Source organism: Spea bombifrons, chromosome 7 (genome assembly GCF_027358695.1).
Source record: "Spea bombifrons isolate aSpeBom1 chromosome 7, aSpeBom1.2.pri, whole genome shotgun sequence".
Classification (NCBI taxonomy): Eukaryota; Metazoa; Chordata; class Amphibia; order Anura; family Pelobatidae; genus Spea; species Spea bombifrons.
In genome coordinates this window covers 37,105,449-37,113,539 of record NC_071093.1, presented here as the reverse complement: position 1 = coordinate 37,113,539, position 8,091 = coordinate 37,105,449, and positions in this window count along the sequence as shown.

The window sequence follows — 8,091 nt, the reverse complement described above, 5'->3', positions numbered from 1 at the left end:
AATTTTATTTAAGCTGTTTTAAATTAGTTTTCAAATACGTTTTTTGTTTGTTGTTGACAGCTACATCATGTGTTTATCTTGCTTTGTCAAATTATCTGTTTGGGATATATCTATGAGGCTTTTGAAACCTATTACAAGCTGAAATTTACACCGGTTAGTTCATGGGCTATTTCCAGTTTTCCATAGATCTGTGTGATATGCTCTCCAAAGAGTCTGCACCATGCGGAACACCAGAATGGAATGAAATTGTAGAATTCTTTATCACAAAGACGGAAACCTAACAATTTTCTGTATTTCCAGAGTAAAGCATCTGTGACCAAATGGGCACCATCTAAAGAAGCCATCTTTGTTAAGAAAGAAGAGAATAAGGATATTGGCCTGGAACTCATTCAGAATGGCAATTTTCTGCAGATACTAAGAGTAAAGAAAAATGGTGTTACAGACAGGAGTAGAAAGTTCTGGCCAGGTAAGAGAGACTAAAACATTGTTCGAAATCCCTGAGCAATTATCTCTCCAGCTGAACACACCAACACCAGCTTGTTCTGAGGAGACTGAAGATAATCGGTCAAAACCTTTCAGACTTGTTAAAAGACTTGTTAAATTTTGGAAATATAAGAAATATCCAGTGAGCTTCTCTTCTTCGTTAGAAAACAATAAGAAAAGAGGGGTTGCAGTCTTAATGAATGAGGGGCTAAAGTTTGAATACTTACATCATGAAGAAGCTTCAGAGGGTAGATACCTTGTGGTTATAGGCAAAATTAATGATGTAGTACATACTTTAGTGAACTTTTACCTACCAAACAACACACCTATTAAGTTCCTAAGGAAAGTATGGCCTAAAATTCTGAATATTCAGAAGGGGCACTTAATTATGGGTGGTGATATGAATTGCATACAAGACCATAATTTGGAGAAAAACATAGACACTGGAGCTACATTAGATCCTAAAGTCAAATTATCTGCCGCTACCTTTACAAGATTTCTGTCCGAGAATGATTTATACGACAATACTACATATGGAGAGTTCAGAACCCTAAGGAGAAAGACTTTACTTATTAGTAAAGTCAGTGTTGGAAACAGAATGTGCTGTGACGTCGTGATACATCCAGTATGTGAGGAAGACTGATCTTACTTTTTCGGACTGTACAGAGCGTTCTGACCCGAATCATCTTGTCCTGAGCGTTGGCACGAGTGTTTATTGCTCTGTGACATTACACCCTGTACCCGAAGAGGAAGAAGCACAAGTACAATACGAACCCCAGCCACACTGCCCAGGTGACAATGAAATCCCCGAGCAATTATCTCTCCAGCTGAACACACCAACACCAGCTTGTTCTGAGGAGACTAAAGATAATCGGTCAAAACTTTTCAGACTTATTAAAAGATGCCGCAATTTTTTTCCCTGTAAAGAAAAATGAAGATACATCTACTTCACTGAAATATGTGGACGTCTGTAAAGTTAAAGGAATTGTCAGCCCTGGTGCTTGTAGGCATACCTGGGAACTTCTCTGCTACGGCTACCCGGAGCCTTCCCTTGCGGGACGCGGCCAGGACTGCACGCTGACGTCGGTGGGCGGTCCCGCTGACGGCAGCAGGTAACACCCCCATTTCAAGGAAAAAAATAGGCGGGGGGCGGGGCGTGTCAAGACTTGTGCATTAAGACTTAAGCATTTAAATTACTACAAAAGTTAATGTCAACAACTTTTGCTCAATTTCTGAAAACATGAGGGACCCCAATAAAAACGAATTAAAACCCTCCAAATTTTTGATAGCTTCTTTCGTCTGCCATAGCTGAGTATTCATTCTCGCTTCCTTTTGCATTTACTGAGAGTTGCCAGCGTTCAATTAGCAGCTGTAACATTTCAAAGCTTCACAGAACGTAATCCCCCTTTGGGCATGATGATGCAGATACGTAGCACGTAACGTCTTGCGTCTGTGTTGGTGTATCAGGAGGAGGGAGCCGAGAGCACGGGAGGTGGAGAAGGCAACGAAGGAGACGAGGGAGGCAGATGCGAGTGGCGATATCGGCACCAGCCTTAATGCCGACGTCGTTCTGTGACGTTGCGATACATCCAGTATGTGAGGAAGACTGTCCATCTTTCACAGAAGAAGAGGAACAATATCTGGGAGATGATCTTACCTCTTCGGACGGTACAGAGCGTTCTGACACGAATAATCTTGTCCTGAGCGTTGGCACGAGTGTTTGTTGCTCTGTGACATTATACCCTGTACCTGAAGAGGAAGAAGCACAAGTACAATACGGACCCCAGCCACACTGCCCAGGTTACAATGAAATCCCCGAGCAATTATCTCTCCAGCTGAACACACCAACACCAGCTTGTTCTGAGGAGACTAAAGATAATCGGTCAAAACTTTTCAGACTTATTAAAAGATGTTGCAATTTTTTTCCTAGTAAAGAAAAATGAAGATACATCTACATCACTGAAATATGTGGAAGTCTGTAAAGTTAAAGGAATTGTCAGCCCTGGTGCTTGTAGGCATACCTGGGAACTTCCCAGCTATGGCTACCCGGAGCCTTCCCTTGCGGGACGCGGCCAGGGCCGCACACTGATGTCGGTGGGCGGTCCCGCTGACGGCAACAGGTAACACCCCCATTTCAAGGAAAAAAATGGGCGGGGAGTGGGGTGTGTCAAGACTTGTGCATTAAGACTTAAGCATTTAAATTACTACAAAAGTTAATGTCAACAACTTTTGCTCAATTTCTGAAAACATGAGGGACCCCAATAAAAACGAATTAAAACCCTCCAAATTTTGATAGCTTCTTTCGTCTGCCATAGCTGAGTATTCATTCTCGCTCCCTTTTGCATTTACTGAGAGTTGCCAGCGTTCAATTAGTAGCTATAACATTTCAAAGCTTCACAGAACGTAATCCCCCTTTGGGCATGATGATGCAGATACCTAGCACGTAGCATCTTGCGTCTGTGTTGGTGTATCAGGAGGAGGGAGCCGAGAGCAGGGGAGGTGGAGAAGGCAACGAAGGAGACGAGGGAGGCAGATGCGAGTGGCGATATCGGCACCAGCCTTAATGCCGACGTCGTTCTGTGACGTTGCGATACATCCGGTATGTGAGGAAGACTGTCCATCTTCCACAGAAGAAGAGGAACAATATCTGGGAGATGATCTTACTTCTTCGGACGGTACAGAGCGTTCTGACCCGAATCATCTTGTCCTGAGCGTTGGCACGAGTGTTTATTGCTCTGTGACATTACACCCTGTACTCAAAGAGGAAGAAGCACAAGTACAATACGGACCCCAGCCACACTGCCCAGGTTACAATGAAATCCCCGAGCAATTATCTCTCCAGCTGAACACACCAACACCAGCTTGTTCACCATGTTCATACTGAGTTGTATCCTGTTGTATGTAGAATTTGTTTCTAAATCTAATGCTCTAAGTGGACAAACATACTTTATTTAATGCATCATTTACCACAAATGAACATGAGACCTTTTCCATATGATGTGAAAAAATTTTTTGTCTTCAAGATAGTAAATGTCTGCATTGGACATATATGGACAAATTATCTGTGTGGGATACATCTATGAGGCTTTTGAAACCTCTTACAAGCTGAAATTTACACCGGTTAGTTCATGGGCTATTTCCAATTTTCAATAGATCTGTGTGATTTGCTCTCCAAAGAGTCTGCACCATGCGGAACACCAGAATGGAATGAAATGGAATAACAATTTTCTGTATTTTCAGAGTAAAGTATCTGTGACAAATGGGCACCATCTAAAGAAGCCATCTTTGTTAAGAAAGAAGAGAATAAGGATATTGGCCTGGAACTCATTCAGAATGGCAATTTTGTGCAGATACTAAGTGTAAAGAAAAATGGTGTTGCAGACAGGAGTAGAAAGTTCTGGCCAGGTAAGAGAGACTAAAACATTGTTCGAAATCCCTGAGCAATTATCTCTCCAGCTGAACACACCAACACCAGCTTGTTCTGAGGAGACTGAAGATAATTGGTCAAAACCTTTCAGACTTGTTCTTACCTCTTCGGACGGTACAGAGCGTTCTGACACGAATAATCTTGTCCTGAGCGTTGGAACGAGTGTTTATTGCTCTGTGACATTACACCCTGTACCTGAAGAGGAAGAAGCACAAGTACAATACGGACCCCAGCCACACTGCCCAGGTGACAATGAAATCCCCGAGCAATTATCTCTCCAGCTAAACACACCAACACCAGCTTCTGAGGAGACTAAAGATAATCGGTCAAAACTTTTCAGACATGTTAAAAGATGCCACAATTTTTTTCCCAGTAAAGAAAAATGAAGATACATCTACTTCACTGAAATATGTGGACGTCTGCAAAGTTAAAGGAATCGTCAGCCCTGGTGCTTGTAGGCATACCTGGCAACCTCTCGGCTACGGCTACCCGGAGCCTTCCCTTGCGGGACGCGGCCAGTACTGCCCACCGACGTCAGCGGGAAACACCCCCATTTCAAGAAAAAAATTGGTGGGGAGCGGGGCGTGACAAAACCCCGCTCCCGTGACCCCGAGGATTCAGGTCTTGTCCCGGAGAACCAGAGGAGTAGCGCTCACCCGGCAATCTCCGGGTCAAACTTAAGACTTGTTCATTAAGACATTAAGACTTGTGCATTAAGACTTGTGCATTTAAATTACTAAAAAAGTTAATGTCAACAACGTTTGCTCAATTTGTCAAAACATGAGGGACCCCAATAAAAACGAATTAAAACCCTCCAAAATTTTTGATAGCTTCTTTCATCTGCTATAGCTCAGTATTCATTCTCCCTCCCGTTTGCATTTACTGGGAGTTGCCAGCATTCAATTAGCAGCTGTAACATTTCAAAGCTTCACAGAACGTAATCCCCCTTTGGGCAAAGTTCCCAGAAAATCTGGGCAAACGTTCAAGTTGTTCTGCCTGTTCAGCTTCTATGACTGAAAAGGATCTAACAGCTGCCAGTGGGGTTATACACAGAGGTTATACACAGGGTACCAAACAAGGCTGTAGCTAACAACTGCAATACCAGAGATACTTATACTAAAACAAAATTATATTATTTTATTTATTATAACAAATTATATGTATTTCTTCTTCTTTCATGCATATCCAACTCTGTCTGCATTATTAATATAAAAGTGATGTGTTTGCTTAATGTAATTCTCCCCAAAAAAGCATAATGACCTTAGATGTATATAAATGACACAACCAAGTTCAGAAATATATATAAATATGAAAACGTATTGATAAACAGTCCCAAATAAGTTATATAAACATATATTTTTTTTTTTAATTTGGGAAAGGTTATGGGGATGTTCCATTGTTTGCTCTGTAACTTCCAAAGCTCAGAAAAAAACCTATGCATGTGGGGTATTTCTGAAAACTATATTTCTATATATTTTGGCGAGTATTTCTGCAGTTGCATGTAATTTGTGTCAAACAATCCTAAATGATATGGAATGGTTGGTGAGAAAAGCAACCATTTTATTTTATTTTTAAATGTATTATTCAACATAAATGTTCGACTATACACCTGGAAATGGAATCATAAGAAGGCTCTGTCTATCCTTGAAAAAATATATATCATTTTTGTGCGTGGCCAAAAAATCAGAATCAGAGTTAAAGCAGTATATGAAAAAGTGTCTGTTTTTCAGCACAAAACACCACAGTGACTTTGTTAAGGTATTTATGTTACTTTGGTTTGTATGTATATGTTAGTGTGTGCAAATATGTTGCTGTATGTGTGTAAATGTTTGTATGTTACTGTGTGTGTTACACTCAAGGTTTTTTTTATTTGCCGGGAATTTGTAGATATAGTATTTTACTGCAGAATTTTTTTACTTTAATTACATAAGCTATTTTGTCCTAAATAATTGAAAATGTTTTTTGTACATTCATTCTCCCACCTTTCCCTTCTTTGTGCTCGGAGTTCTGTGAGTATGTATCGTTGTGTCCTAAAGCCCAAAAACATTCAATTAATTTTTCTTGATCACAAGAGGCAAACCTATCAATTTTCTGTATTTTCATCGTCAAGTATATATGACCATATGGGCACCATCTAAAAAAAATGTTCCTTGTTAAGAAAGATGATAATGATGATATTAGCCTTACACAGATATTTATTGCTGACAGAGGTGGAAAATTCCATCCGGTTATAAGAAAGTAACACTTTGTTCAATCCATTGAACAGTGATCTGCTTCTTAGTTGTAGAGACAAGTATTTTATCTTGCCACAATAGATGTGTTGCATGAGGAAACCCATACAAAGCTGCCTCTGCCAAAGGGTCATGGAAGACGTTTAAAAAGCACAGTTGATAACAAATGTTCCCCTTTTCTGGTTTAAAAACATTAAAAGTTCGACACATCTTGACCAATCTGAATACTGAACTTGAGTCCACAAAGAGTTCACACGGGGAGTGAGATCAACCTGTTCAGATGGTGTCCATCTAAATGAAATTATTCCAGATTTGCGTTCTTTCCCTGTATCCATTGCACACACATCATAGTCGAATATTTCTATCGGAAAAATATATATTGTTTGATTAGTTTTACTTTTGACCTTTTGTTAACAAATCGGCTGTTGGGAACTTATGATGTGCAAAAGTACACAATGCTGCTTGTCTCATGGGCCTTATGATTCTTTGAAATGAATCGGTGGACTTGCAGCAGCATGGCCAGAAAAAAATATAGGTGATAAATATTGGGAATTTCCAGCTCACTAAAAGTAATATTTGTCTCTCAACTTATCCAGCTAAGGGTTTACGTTTTCCACATCCATACATAACAGATTTTACTAGACACGTTGTTGTTGACCATTGCAGAATATACAGTGGGGAAGATGGATGTATTTAACCTACACTTAAAAGACCTCAGCTTCCTCATAATGTGATTGTGAACGGGTATTATATGATTGGGAAAAAAACCAATGGGATATTTCTGAGCCAGCGCAAATAGTGATGACTGGAGAAGGCTAGAAATCCTTTGCAGTCAACTGTCTTAATTCATGTTTCAGTTTTGATCATATACTGATCAATATAAATGTCTCAATCTAAAAAGTCTTAATTAGTGTTATAACCTACATTTTACACCCTCACTGGTCCGCAGAAGTAGATATCCTGGGAATCATAATTATGCCATTTAACCCCTCCCTATACCCTGTGATATGTTGTCACTTCTTGGTAACAAAATATGGGGAAAAAAGTAGTTTTTTGGGGGGTTAGCATGGTTGCATTTGTATCCTTATGTTATGTGATGCACAAATGCCTTAAACTAAACTTCGAATGAATATAGCTAGTAATATGTTACACTATATATATATATTATATATATATATATTATATACACACTCATAATACCATTCAAAAGTCACTTAGAAATGTTGTTTTTTAAAGAAAATCACATTACGTCTATTAAAATAACATGAAATGGATCAGAAACACAGTGTGGAAGTTGTGAATGCTATAAATGACTATTGTAGCTGTAAACGGCTGTTTTATATCTCACTTGTTTAGAGTATCCATGCATATTATATATATATATATATATATATATATATATAATTATTTAATCAAGGCTTCAATTTGACACCATATTAATATTTGTACGCATTCATATATGAAAAGGTTGGTGAAGATTTTTTTTTTAACATGCTTATATCTTAATTTCACATAGGATTTCTATCGCAGGGTAGGTGACGCAGCTGATAATAATAATAAACCCCTAGTTTATGTTCCTCAACATCCCCGAAAACAGCAGTATCTCACATGCGTAGTTTTTTAATGTTTCGGAGGTCTCGCGCTATATTTTTAAGCTATTTGTGGGGTGTGGGTAACAAGGATTGTTTATTTTGTACTTCCTCTGGGAAAGGATGCACGGATCTGTTTAAATAAAGCATTAAAATGTAATTTGTGCTACTAGTACCAAATCTTTGCCAGAAATAACTCTTTATTCATGGATAATGACTTATCAGAGCAAAAGCAGGCACTGATAGGTTGTTGCAAAAAAGTACCTTAAATGTCTGTTGTTTTCTTGTAATTACAATAAAAGAAAAATGTTTTTGCTGAATGTACTGAAGGGTACAATTACGGTAATGTTTTGTCTAAGTG